Below are 14,369 nucleotides of genomic sequence, written 5' to 3' on the forward strand. Positions count from 1 at the left end.
CAGTTTCTCCACTCGGGCGATGATAAAGCGGTGTTCCATCGTTCCTCAAACAGAGCACACTTGTGGTACGGGTAGTGTCACTAAGGACCAAACCTTGTGTGTCGTCAGAATCCATCCGAATTCACGGGATTGGTGTCTCACACCGTATTGTCCCAAAGTATTCTTGCTTTAGGTGATGTGAAAGCATCATAAGATTAACTTCGAGTTTTGAGAAGTATGACGTCATGAGGTGCGTGCCGATTCTGGCCACGGGTCTGGCAACATTTTCGCTGGAAGGTCGATTTCATCATTTCACCACAGCTTCTGGCAGCCTTCCAACGTGGGTCAGAGAGCAGAGACGTGCGCCCACACCAGAGGCTCTCCGTGACGTCATCTATTATCGGTACATTGTACACTGATGTACATTATATGTACATCATATGTCATTGAGGATAATTTATTTATAATACGAAATAGAATAAATATAATTTTCAGCCCATTGTGGCACGTTAACAGTTACTTTGATCATATTTCCAATTCATCATGTGTATAATATCGCGTGCATTCCTCTTTAGGAAGACGATAAAGGAGGTCTCAAAATGTGTTTTCTGTGTGCGCTAGAGCCCTTTGCAAGGGTGATCGCAACACGAACGTTTCAAATGGCTTCTGAAGTGCCGAGAAAATGCTTCGATGCTTCTTCGACACCTGGCAACGATAACTGCAACTGCTGATTTTGTGGTCTCGCGCAACTTTTCGAGGTACAAGATACCATACTACAGCTAGGTGATCAGGGATCATAACATAACTGGTTGGATCTGGTTAGGTGGTGACTCTAGCTCGACGCAATTAAGTGTAAATTATAAGTGGGAACTATTAGCTCGACCGCGGCGGGGATAATAGGCCAAGCCTTCACTTGCAGGCGCGACCAAATCGTATATGTGAAGCACTGGGATAGTCAGTCTGACCGTGTGGCGATTCGCGCCCCCGTGTTTTTCTTGTCCTTATCAACATCATCATCAACTGCGTCTTCCACTGCTTCTGGTGAGGCGACTAATGCTTTCCTTTTTTATACCACGATAGCGAGATTATTCTTCCCATTACAATAGTCGCTGTCGCGTCGTGTGTCAATTTCCCCATCAGCTACACAGAAACGACAACGTCAAAGCCCTTCTGCGACAGATGGCCGTCGCATCTACTCAAGCATGGCGTCAAATCTTCTTATCCATGTGCAAGGCTACATTGCCCGAGTCAGCATTGCTGTCTCTTTATATTGTGCTGCTGGTGCTGCTGCTTAGCGAACAATCTACAACGACTATCTGCCGCCCTGACGTAAGCAATATTGCTGTTGTTGTGGCAAACTTGCCGTGCGACTTCGCAAGGACGTCTCGATAGTAATTCGACATGAGGTGTTGAAGTTCAGCAAGAAAGAGACACTGGGAGTGGGACCGTATCATGACACGAAGTATTCTCTTAATTTAGTGACGCAACAACTTTAATCGATAGCTTTACAGGGCCCACGAACGTCGACAGTCGTGTACGTCCGTCCGTACAGCAGTTGCGGAGAGAGAAGAAGAAGAGGGAGAAGAGACGAAGGAAGAATATTGACACCGAACCGAGTGCGAGTGTAAAGATGGCATAGGGTGGCCAAATACTAGCTCCATCTGCACTAAGAGACCTAGTATTTACGCCCCCTAGATGGCACTAGAGAGCAGCGCCACCTAGATCAACACAATCTAGATAGAGAAAGCCTGCTCACTCGTCGACGTGACGTAACAACTAGGAGTCAGCCAACCAGGATCGTGTCTTCAATGGCTGTAGCCAATCACAAAACCATTCAGGAGCCGTAGCCATGGAGGCTAAACGCCGTCGTCTGCGTGTAGTGGTTGAACGCCACCGCGTACTAAATGAGAATCGCCAAAGTCTTTGTCAGAAGCGTGTTACACGTTTTGTCTGCAGATTTAAGTCTGCAGGTTCAAAGTTAGGCGCACTCATTTGCGAGTTCTTGAATTCGCAGAACGGGGAATCGCAGCAGCAGCAGTAGATGAAGCAGGCGTTCTGTACCTTAGGTGGCGTTGCGTAGATAAAGAAGGCCTGCTTATTCCTCCTCTCTCTCCTTCGCTACGTAGACATATCAAGTCAGGATTCGCTTTTTTAGCTCATTTTACGCAAATCTGCAATATTTTGCTTAAAAAACATGAATGAAGTCCCGATACTTTTTGGACAGATCCTAAAGTGGCATGCAGCCCGCAAGCATCTAGCAAAGCTGTGGAAACTGTGATATTTATTGAGGAATGTGCCTTTGTGCAGATAAAACATTTTGGTTGAGAAGCACATCCGAAAACAGAAAATAACACACGTAGAAAAGAGAGGCATTTGTGTTTTAAGTAGGCCTCTATGGGATTTCACACTTGGAACTAATTTTTGGCGGCGTGTTCTGGTCCGTCTCAACGTTTTGGGGATTCAAATACGCATTTCATATAATTTTTGTTGCCCATTGTCGCCTCAGAGGTGCAGCCGGGTTCTTAAGCGCTTGTTGTTGTGCGTTGAACCGAAACAGAACTCTACCAAAATAGCACAATACACTCAAAGTTCAAGCACAGTTAAACCTCACAAGTCGGACACTTCCCTACTTCGCACAATTCCCCATGTCGGATAAGGTGTCGCTGCACCAGAAGGCTCCTATTCAAATTACATAGGGAGCAAGTTACCTACGTCGGACACTCCTCTACCTCGCAACCTCGGAAGGAAAGAGTTTTCAAGGATAAGTCTGTGGCCTTCGTAAAAAGTTCGGTCTTGGTATTCTCAAAGTTAGCCTTCTTTTGTAATGGAAAGGCCCAAGACGGTTCGATCTTCCTATGAATAAACCTCTACCCGAGAAACGTCATCATGACGTTAGTAGACAGGCTGAGGCCGAAACAGGTCGGAATGGGAGAGCTGGGTTGCACGAATGGGCATTTGTTCGCTGCCTCCTATTGAAAGAAAACTACGACCGAAGGTCGCGTCCCTTTCAGAGACTATCGTAACCCCCTCAAGACCGTGGCTTTCGGGCGCGACCTTGTTCGCAACTGGCTTTGAACGTATAGTTCAACTCTACCAAATTCGTGGCGCTGTCGAACACTACGACGTCATTTGTTTACAAACAGGTAGAGGTCTATTGGGCTTTTTCTGTCCCTGCGATAATCTGCGCCTAAGCTAAGTATATTCTCTTGAGAACTTTAAGAAACTTATTATTGCGAAGGGGCTGATTGTTTCATTCCCCACATCACCGCCAGCAGTGGGGTAGAGTATCGCCTCTGGCGAGGAAACTTCCCATTCATCATCTTCAAATAAAGTCGTTACTGTTTCTCTTGACCAACCCCGCGGCCATCGCCGCGTGTTTTAGCGTTACCACAGGTGTTCAGTTTGCTTAGAGCATTGGAGCAGTGCCCTTCACCAAAGCCCTCGCTTGACGCCTGAGAAAACGAAGTTGCAGAGGCAGGAGGAGCACCAGATAATGCAGAGAAGAACACGCACAGAGCAACACGCAGAGTGTCGGGTATTGGGTGGTTCCGCTTTGTGGGGTGGCCGACGGGCAGTGATGGCCATTAGTTAACTACATGTAGTTAAACTACTAGTTAAACTACCCGATTGTAGTTAAAAAGTAGTTATCAACTACCTGTAGAAATGTAGTGGCAACTACTAGTTAAACTACTATTTCGAGTAGTTAACTACAGCAGTTAGGTTACTGCAGGCGCCAACTACTTCCGATTTTGCGGCAAGCTCTACGGCATGATTGTGCTTCCGACTTTTACCTTGAGCTACTTGTTTGATGAGAACGGAGGTGCAGAGCAATTGTGCCGTGCATGTGTACTAAATCTTCAGTTTTATCGTTGCTTGTGATTCATATTTAGATGTCCAAGAACACTATACAATGGGATCGGTGTTGACGGACAACGTTAAGTAGTTATAGATGTAGTTGAAATACATTGCGGTAGTTAAAGAAGTAGTTTTAACTACCTCCCCCGAAAAGTAGTTGAACTACTAGTTAAACAACTCCATCGCAAAGTAGTTAGTAGTTATAGTTAAACTACTGTAGAAGTAGTTAGTGGCCATCACTGCCGACGGGTGTCTTATGAGTGCGGTGCTTTCTATCGTACAGCTTGCAACAAACGTGACAACCTCGATCTGCTCCTCTAACACTATGCAGTCGCGCTTTCAGTACATGGTGCGGCTACAGGTACACCGTTTGCGTGAAATAGTAAACCAAGAACACGCACACACATAAATGGGATGAACGAAAAACTGTGTACCAAGGTAAACAACCTTCTCGGGGAAGCATACATTGGAAGCATCGACTGACTATGACCACACATTTTGCTCTCCTCTTCGCTCTCTGATTCTTTCAGCAAGCTCACAACGCACACATCTGGCTGCACTTCTTCTTCTTCTTCTTTTTTTTTTTTTTTTTTTGCAAACGACTTCCTACGATGTACGTGTTTACTTCGGCTGTGATCGCTCCCGGGAAGCACACACAAAAAAAAGCCACCACTTTTCGCAATAAGCCTCGGGGCAACAGACTTGGCACATTCCATCGTCGCGTACAGGCTGAGCACAATCCTAAAATTGATTTACACTGCGACCGCCAACAGATGTCGGTGAATGCTTCGAAAGTCGTCTCGAAAACTGTATGGGACATCAGTACGGAATCCCTTCATGCGAGCTCGTATGTGAGATATTTCGAGGCGTCGATGACAACAGCGTTGTCGTAATTCAATCGAGCGTACATTTCAATGGCTCTCAATGTTCCTCACTCTGTGGGCACGCGAATGTCCGAACGTTGTTCGTGCTAGCTGCTGTTTCGCTGCCGGCGCTTAGCCTTGAAAGCGGGTGAATTCGGTGCTGAAGAGAAATCAGTGAAAGAAGAAGGAGCTTTCGCGGGTGATAAGAAATAAAAGATTAAAAAAAAAAGAAGAGTCCGTCTGGGATTGTGGACGTGGTAGGACGAGGACGAGGGATGTTATAACGACGGGGCTCACACATTTGGAAGTACACAAAATATGCTTGGTACGGTTTAAGAGTTTTGCAAAAAAGTGTTACATTGAGCGTCGCGAATCACGTACGCTTTGTTTGTTCCATAACACTTCGTCGCGTTGTCGGTTGGATGCGGGATCCGATCGTTGATGGCAGCTGCAACGGGGAGGGGGGATATGTTTAATAGAAATAATAATAATAGGCGATTTCAGATATTGCCCATGTGCTCCGCACGGGGGCCCTCCGTCGCCCAAGTCACGCGCATCGCGCAATGCGTCGTGGGAAATGGTTTACATTCGTGCTCGTCTGCCTGTTGCTCGAAGGTGCGGGAAGTGAAGGAGAGAGAAAACCGAAACCGTTTACGCTCTTCTTCTCTCTGACTCATGAAAACTAAATCCCAAGGTGCAGCGGGGCTTTCGCAACACTGCGCTCCCTGGTGGGCCATCCATGCAATTTCTGAAATCGTCTATTGGGCGTTTTACGTCGCGAGACAACTGAGATCATGAGCGACGCCACAGCGGTCGGTCTGTGGATTGCTTTTGCCCACCTGAGGGTTCCTTTAACGTGCGATGAAACTTCACCACATACGTCACCCCGGATTTAACGTCCCTCGCGGAAGACGGCGTGTCTAAGCAACTTGTATCCCGCCACCAAGTCGCTGGCGTCCTCTGCCGGGTTCGAACCCGCGATCAGAAGGCGAACACGCTACCGACTGAGCCACCGAGGCCCCTGTTTAGTAGAATGAAAAGAAAGAAAAGAAGAATGAAAGGAAATGTCAGCACGGCTAATGCCCGGCTTGCTATTCCAAAAAATAAAAAATAAAAAACAAAATTAAAAAAAATGTGTAAGGAAAAAGAAACAAAGAAAAGAAAAAAATAAGGAAAAAGAAAAAAACTTTTAGTGTTGTACAGGCAGGACATGGCACAAGAAAGGTCACTCAGCTCGAAGGTTATGCTAAAAGACTGGGAGGTGGTGGTTTGGAATCCTTTCGCCGGCTGTGCTTTCTGGGAGCCTTCTCTGGGGTTTCCAGCAGAACCTGGCGCTGGAACCTGGCGTCTTTCTTTTCTGGCGTTTGCAGATCTTCGAGACGGATGTCGGTCCAGGAACCACTTCAATTAACCAGCGCCCCTTCTACGCGTCCTCCATTCATCTACACACGCACACAGACATGATCACAGTCACAGTTGCCTTGCGGCTTTAATGCTGGATCGTCTCCTACAGGTGGTACTTGGTGGCGATGCAGTATAATTTCCCTGTCAAGAATAACTTGCAGTCATGGGACAGTTACCGTCCAAAAGCAACCAAGTTACAGTCACGGTTCTGTTTCGAAAAAAAGTAATTTAGTTACAGCTACAGTTACTGCTTTCAGAAAGTAACTAACGCCTCTGCCATACATACGGCCTTCAAGGCAACGACATTAAGAAAAGGCCGTAGCTCAAATATGGCCTTAAAACTGGTTGAGGTTGCCAGACTGTATCCGTGAAGGCCGGTGATGTCTACACCGATAAACACATCTACGAACGTTGAATGAAATGTAGTTAAATCATATTTGTTCTCACTGTGAGTGCCCAGAAACAACGTTTGGTTTGCACTTAGCCAATTAAGAAAACAGCAAACGATATTTGTGTTGAAGCAATTTCGACGCTTTGTTGTGCGCGCACAGTTTTGGATGCAGACGATACGGAGTGCAGTGGTTCGGGGGTACCACTACTAACTGACGAGCTATAATGAGAAGCAAAGTGCACATATTCACCAGAAACACTTGAGGCGTTGAGCACGAAAAAAGATCGCAGACCATTACGTCTCATAAAAATATTTTATTTCGAATTGAAGGAAATCTGCGCGATATTGTTCATGGCGTTTGGTAGCAAGACTTCGACAGTTTCGGGGGAACGCCGTAAACTGTCTTGCGGGAGCTCCGTTGCCCTTACACCTCAGTTTTGTTGTAAAGGCCGTATGACTGACCGTCTGACAGGAATGGCAAAAATTTCATAACTGTATGCACTTAAGACCGTAACCGTTAAGGCCGTAAGTGCGCCAGTCTGACAGGGGCATAATTACAGTTAAAACGAAGTAACTCAGTTACATCGCAGTCACTCTGCGTACAAGCCAGAACGGGCACGGGCAAACTGAGCTTCATTTTCAAACACGCACGGCATTCTTAGCTTAAGAATGCCGTGCTATTCAGATTATGCGATACTACTCGTTCATGTGATACTTAAGGATCTTAAGTATCATCTGAATGGGTTGCCTTTCAACAACTGGTTTGCCTAAGTTTTTATCACAGATCTTCATAATAACACGAAGAGCAGGGTAAGCACGAAAAATCATTCAGAGACAATAGGGGTTGCGGTTTTTTTGTCTCCACTACTACAGTTCCTCCTCATTGAAGGAATCCTGGAGCTGAAAGATGCCGCTGTCATCATCTTCTGACAGCACCATGTTGCGAAAGGAGAAGGAGGAACTGAGTAGGGCGCGTGATCACGGGAACAAAATCACGTTGTTTTTTCGTTGGGCAAGAAGGCGAGCAGTCGTGGTCCCTGTTACTTCGTTTCGCTAATTCGGAACATTTGGTGCCGAAACCCGGGACGACTGCACTCGACAATGCCCCGCGAGGGTCAACTAGATCGCCTCAAGAGGACTCGAGCTGGGATCCGGGGGATGGTTACCCGCACCATCGCGCATCTAGAAGAATGCCTCGCGCGCCCCGATATTCCAAAGGCCAGCGTTGAGGTAGACATGGACTACCTGGTTGCACGGAAGGCCGCGTTGTGCAACCTCGATCAGCAGATTCTCGAACTCATCGACGACGATGCTGGGTTCGATGAGGAGAACAACGCTGTCTTGGAGCAGGAAAAGCGGATCGAAGCAGCCATCAGTCAGGCGAAGCGGGCCCTCCGCGAACAGTTGCACACGACTGGGGATCCACCGTCTCAAGCAGGCCGCACCGTATCGCTGCCGAAGCTGCAGATCCCGAAATTCGGAGGGAAACTGCAAGATTGGCAAAGATTTTGGGAACACTACGACGCTACGATTCATGGAAATGCTTCCCTAGCTCCAGTAGAGAAGTTTAAATATCTACTATCCTTTCTTACGGACGACGCCAAACGAGCAATTGACGGCATCGGTCTCAGCGGGGACAATTACGCTACCGCAATACTGACTCTCAACCAACGATTCGGGCGCACAGATCTACTCTCAGCAGAACATCTAGATAAGCTACTGGCACTCCATTCGGTGAACAGCTGTAGTGACGTAGCCCAGCTGCGTCATCTGTACGACGAGGCGTCACGGCATACAAAGGCTTTGGAATCGCTTGGCATACCCGGATCGAGTTACGATGTCGTTCTATACAGGGTGCTTACGCGCTGCATTCCTACCGACCTCTTCGTCCAGTTTCAGCACAGCAGGAAAGCGGACGCTGCATCTGGCGGGAACAGTGGCGGCGGGGCTCCCTCCGCTGACGGCACAAGGACTTTCTCGACAGCGGAACAGGTGACCGCTCTTCTTACCTTTCTTCGGGTGCAAGTCGAAAGTAGGGAAGAAGCGGCCTTTCACCGTCCCCGCCATGTTCAGAAGGACAATTCGGAAGGCACCCTGCAAGCACGCTTACCGTCCGCGGCAGCCCTCCCTGCTGCTGTCAACGTCCAGGGGCAACGTCCAGGGGCTCCAGTTTCCCAGAGGAATTGCGCGTTTTGTCGTGCAAGCGACCACTTCACCGAAGATTGTCCTGTTCCCACAACACCAGAAGAGAAAAAGCGGCTGCTGAGCTCCACGCGGCGCTGTTATCGATGTGCAAAACGCTACCATCATGCACGCCACTGTCGAATCTCAGCCAGTTTAGTTTGCAGGAAGTGCAGTGGTCACCATCTCACAATACTCTGTGATATACAGCCCGTGGCAGCGTCTCTAGCCGCCGAACCCCATCCGGCAACGGCCGCAGCGCCGTCTCCAGTGCAAGCAACACCAGCTTCTATGGACAGTACAGTCATACTGCTTCAAAGTGCTGCGGTGGATGCCTCTGGCCCAGGAGGCAAGGCAAGAGTCCAGATCCTGCTTGATAACGGAAGCCAACGGACCTTTATCAGAGAGGACCTCGCTATGAGCCTACAATGTGCGACAATCGACATTGAGGACTTGGCCATCTACGCGTTTGGATCAACGCAATCTGCCCGCCACAGATGCAGTAAGGTCACTGTAAACATTACAGGCCGTGACGCCACCTTCGAGTTAGAAGCTCTCACGATTCCCGAGATATGCAAGTCCCTGAGCCCTTCGCTGGATCCGCATTTAACACGCATGCAACTTGACTGCGTGACTTGCAACCTGCGTCAACATCAGGCGTTTCCCGAAGTGTTGACATCCTGGTCGGAGCAGACAACTACTGGCGTCTTGTAACGGGACGAATTCTGAGGATGACGGAGGATCTCACTGCCGTTGAAACGGTGTTTGGTTGGGTTATACAGGGCTCAACGACCGTGCATACCCGGCTCCCCCAATCGACATGTGCCCTACTTCTCACTTGCGGAGATCCAGAGTCTGACTGTAGTGCCGAAGACTTGTGGAAACTTGACACGCTCGGAATCACAAGTACCGAGCCCACAGCCAGCCACGTGTGCAGCACGGACCTCCAGGTCTTCGAGGCGGGCATAGCAAAGTCGAAAGAGCGGTATGAGGTTCCCTTGATGATTCAGGAGCCTGGGCTTCCACCGGATGCCAACAACAAAGCCACGGCAGTGCATAGGCTCCGAGTCCAGCTCAGACGATTTAGCAGCGCATCAGAGGTTCTGCGGCAATACGACAAAACAATAAGAGAATATTTCGTAGAAGGCCATGCGGAACAAGTTACCGGCCCTGATCCCGACCGTAATCTCTACTATCTGCCTCACCATGCCGTAGTACGTAGCGAGGCCGCCACAACCAAGATTCGAATTGTTTTTGATGCGTCATCCCACATCACTGGCCAACCGTCGTTGAACAACGTGTTGTCGAAGGGGCCGAACATGAACAGTGACCTCTTGCATCTCCTACTCACCTTTCGGTACCACCCGGTAGCCCTCACTGCCGATATCCGGAAGGCATATCTCCAAATATTAATTCGGCCGGAAGATCGCGACGCCCTTCGTTTCCTTTGGGTTTCCGACCTTCCATCTGCCTCCAACCCGTACCCGCCGTTGCAGGAGTGGAGAATGACACGAGTGCCCTTTGGGGCTGCCTCCAGCCCGTTCCTCCTCGCGGCCACCTTGCAGCACCATTTCAGATCTGTCAGCCATCGTTACCCAGCCACTGCTGCACGACTTTCCACCAGCTTTTACGTGGATGACTTGGTAGTCTGGTGCAGGGATGCCGCAGAAGCCCAGACTTTCTACAAGGAGACCAGAGCCATCTTGCAAGAGGCGGGGATGGACATTCGGAAATGGGCGTCAAACTCCCCAGTCCTTCAAGAGAAATATCTGAATGATGGAATCGCATACGACAACGTCTCTGACGGGCTCTGTTCTTCGTGTACTCGGTGTGCCGTGGGACAGACAATTCGACGAGATCTGGGTCCCCACGCGGTCCGTCCAGGCCTTCGCTAAAGACGCCCCTTCCACGAAACGGGGGGTACTGCAGGTTTTTTCTCGACTGTATGATCCTTGGGGTTTCCTCTTTCCATTCGCCATTAGAGCGCGCCTACTGTTCCAGACTTTATGGAAGGAAAAATGGCCTTGGGACTCCCGTCTACAGCCACCACTGCTGGACGCATGGCACGCATGGGTGAACGATCTGGCAACTCTCTCGGAGGTACGGCAGTCAAGATGGGTACTCGGATCCCAGCACAGCTTGCTCGATCTTCAAGTATTTGCAGACGCAAGGTTTCCTTGCTCATCGCCAAGGGTCGCGTTGCTCCACTAAAGCCTCTAACATTACCGCGACTAGAGCTTCTCGGGTGCCTACTCGCTGCGCGCATTTTCTGTCGCATCATCAGTTCCCTGCCCATCGCAGCACTCCAGGCCACCTTCTGGACGGACTCTACAATAGTTTTGCACTGGGTCAAGAATGACACTGACAAGTGGCCGCCGTTCGTCGCAGCCCGCACAACCGAGATACGACGGCTGACAAACCCGCAACAATGGTTCCATTGCGAAGGCAAGCACAATCCGGCGGATCTGCTAACCAGAGGCGTATCCGCGAAGGCTCTGCTCGACAGCCAGCTGTGGTGGTCAGGTCCGCGGTGGCTATCGCAAGCGTTCGACTCAGCGGCTGCTCCCGTGGTTGATGCAGAGGTCTTTCCGACGGAAGAAGTTTGCTGTGTGGCAGTCGCGACAAGATTGGACCTCCCGCTGCGGTTGGCCGATTACAGTTCACTGAAGCATATTCTAAGGCTTACGGCTCACGTGCTCAGGTACATCCACAATCTGCGCTACCCGCAGTCAAGGACGACAGGTCCACTTTCTGCAGATGAATTGACGTCAGCCGAACTCGTCTGGGTACGCAACACGCAATCACAAGCGTTTCCTGAGGAGGTGGCAGCACTTCAAAGATCCGCGCCAGTATCGCGCACCTCTACCCTACTGACCTTGCAGCCTTTCCTCGATGAGACTGCCGTGCTTCGCGTAGGAGGCCGGCTCCAGCAAATGGACGACTCCATCGATATTCGTCACCCGATTCTCCTCCCGTCGAAGCACCGATACAGTGCTCTGATAATCCTGGACACGCACGAACGTTTGCATCATGCGGGAGTTCAAGACACCCTCAGTGAATTACGTCAAAGGTACTGGATCCTCAAGGGTCGTCAAACAGTTCGCCGCATGCTGCACACTTGTCTTCCATGCAAGTACAGACGGCTGTCACCCGAAACCGCACCAGTGGCCCCGCTGCCTAGAGAAAGAATCACGCAGACTCATCCGTTTGATGTTGTGGGAATTGATTTCGCCGGGCCTCTCTACGTCTCGCATGCCGCACTTCGCGAACAAAAGGCCTACATTGTTGTCTTCACATGTGGTGTCACACGCGCCGTTCACCTTGAACTTGTACATCAGATGTCCACCGAGCGGTTTTTAACAGCATTCCGCAGATTCATCGCACGACGTGGTCTACCCTCTGTCATCATGTCCGACAACGCAAGGACCTTCCATCAGCTGTCCCGTCTTCTCGCAGTCCTCTCGTCACCTGGTGTGCAGAACTTCGCCGCCAATCATCGAATTCGTTGGAAGTTCATCGTCGAAAGGGCACCCTGGTGGGGCGGGTGGTGGGAGCGGATAATACGCTCGGTCAAAGAAGCTCTTAAGCGATGCCTAGGAAGACGTCGACTGGACTTCGAAGGTCTGGTTACTGCGCTGTGTGACATAGAAAGTATCATTAATTGCCGACCACTGACGTACATTTCTTCGGACGTATACGACCTGGACCCTCTCACGCCGTCGCACTTTCTCGTTGGGAAAAGATCAACAGCACTTCCAAGCTACACCGCAGCTACCACGCCGCAGAACGCTGCGGAACTGCGCCGGTATTTCAGGACTCAAGAACAGATACGCATGCAGTTCTGGTCAAGGTGGCGTAAGGAGTACCTCCTACAGCTCCGGTCCGCTCACCTTGGCAAGCGGGAACCAGACACAAGGCTCAAGATTGGAGACGTTGTCGTTATACACGACACAGGAGCGCCACGAATGGTCTGGAAGCTCGGGCGTGTCCATCGGCTGATATTGGGTCGCGACGGAGTAGTCCGTGCCTGCGAGCTGACAATGGCGAACGGATCGCAAATTCGGCGCCCCGTCCAGTTACTGCATCGCCTGGAAGCGGATATAGAGCCATCGGCGGCGCGGGAGGATGTTGCGAAAGGAGAAGGAGGAACTGAGTAGGGCGCGTGATCACGGGAATAAAATCATTTGTTGTTTTTTTCGTTGGGCAAGAAGGCGAGCAGTCGTGGTCCCTGTTACTTCGTTTCGCTAATTCGGAACACACCACGTCTTCTCTACGACCTTGTATTCCTCCGAACGTCTACTCCCTTTCCACCCCATCGAGCCACGAAGACTTCGCCTTAGGGTGAAGAACACCCTCACGTAGTAACTAAATTACAGTGACTAGTTACCACACATTGGTAAAGTTACCTTTTCAAGTACCTTTTGTAAGTAGTTACAAAGGCTAGCAACTAGTTATTTGTAAGCGAGTTACTCCTCACGACTGGTAGTAACTCTGTTTTGGGTTGTCAGACTATATTTCATGCCGCTCTTACTTTGAACACGGGCGTGGGTAACATTATGACTTACAAAGAGTTGGCTCACTGGTTTAGTTGGTCTGACACGCTTCACAGAGTTGCGCAACACCATAACGGCATAACGGGAATGACATGACACGATTGACGGGAAGTGGGGAAGGATCTATTTATTTGACAGGTAAAGTCAGCGAGAAAAAGACGGCTTGCTACTGCTTACTAAAAAATTCCTTAGTGACACGATTTCTCGACATGGTTTTTTAAAGGTACTGTAAAGCAGACAAGCATGATATGCCGGTGATGTGACTAGAGACTTTGTTACTTCGAAATACCATATGCGGAACCATACGACCGACAACGCGCTATAAATATTTTTAATTTGCCATGAAAGATGCCGCGTAGTGGAGCGGTGCGACGCCTGGTGTCAAACAACCCCCTGTACAGCGGGCAACACTGAAAATTGGTATTACACACTATGACATCGGAACTTAAATTATTAGTTTTACTATTATTAGTTTTCCTGTTTACCTATGCATTCTGAAACCCCTGTTAACAGTTTAACCTGTTAACCCCTGTTTTTGCGAAGTAACCCAGTGCTGGACGCTGTTCGATGGGGGCTCTCTCTACTTCTCTGCTGCGCCTGCGCGCTCCTTTTGTTCGCGGCCTCTTTCAAACGAACAAACTTTCTCTGTGAACCTCTGTGAACAAACAAGTCCCGACGCTGTCTGGCTTCTTGAACGTCTGACACATTTTTTTCAACGGCTCAGCATTTCATTTCAGTTCGCTTATCCGTTTATCCTCAGATATGGATCGTTGTGTGGATTGCAGGGGCGGATTTTATGGTGGATTGTGGTGGATTGTTATGTCGGGCCCAGTGTTATACGCATGCAATGTGGTTGCCGCCGTATGTGTCAGAAGTACGGATTCATTTCGAATACCTAGTACAGTGTTGCCCGTAATCTTTAATTGTAATTTTCTAATTAACTGCACCGTCGATTGGAATGAAACCTGCACAATTTTTGTCCTGGTAGCTTGGACTATCGAATAGCCACACTAAATGACATTTGATCGGTGCTGCTTTACAGTACCTTTAACACGATTGCTCGTCTCGTGTTGTCCTCCATTTTGCTGTTGCCGTATACTCTGTCAAACACATCATTACTTATGTCACAATCTGAAATTGTTG

At 49.3% G+C, this 14,369-nt stretch overlaps 1 protein-coding gene across 2 annotated transcripts in view; it reads right to left on the reverse strand.

Moving 5' to 3' along the window:
• The window catches only part of LOC135386162 (neuronal acetylcholine receptor subunit alpha-10-like), a 203,140-nt gene that overhangs the window by 77,962 nt on the left and 110,809 nt on the right, over positions 1-14,369 (reverse strand). The window lies entirely within an intron of this gene.

Source organism: Ornithodoros turicata, chromosome 2 (assembly GCF_037126465.1).
Source record: "Ornithodoros turicata isolate Travis chromosome 2, ASM3712646v1, whole genome shotgun sequence".
In the NCBI taxonomy this organism is placed as follows: domain Eukaryota; kingdom Metazoa; phylum Arthropoda; class Arachnida; order Ixodida; family Argasidae; genus Ornithodoros; species Ornithodoros turicata.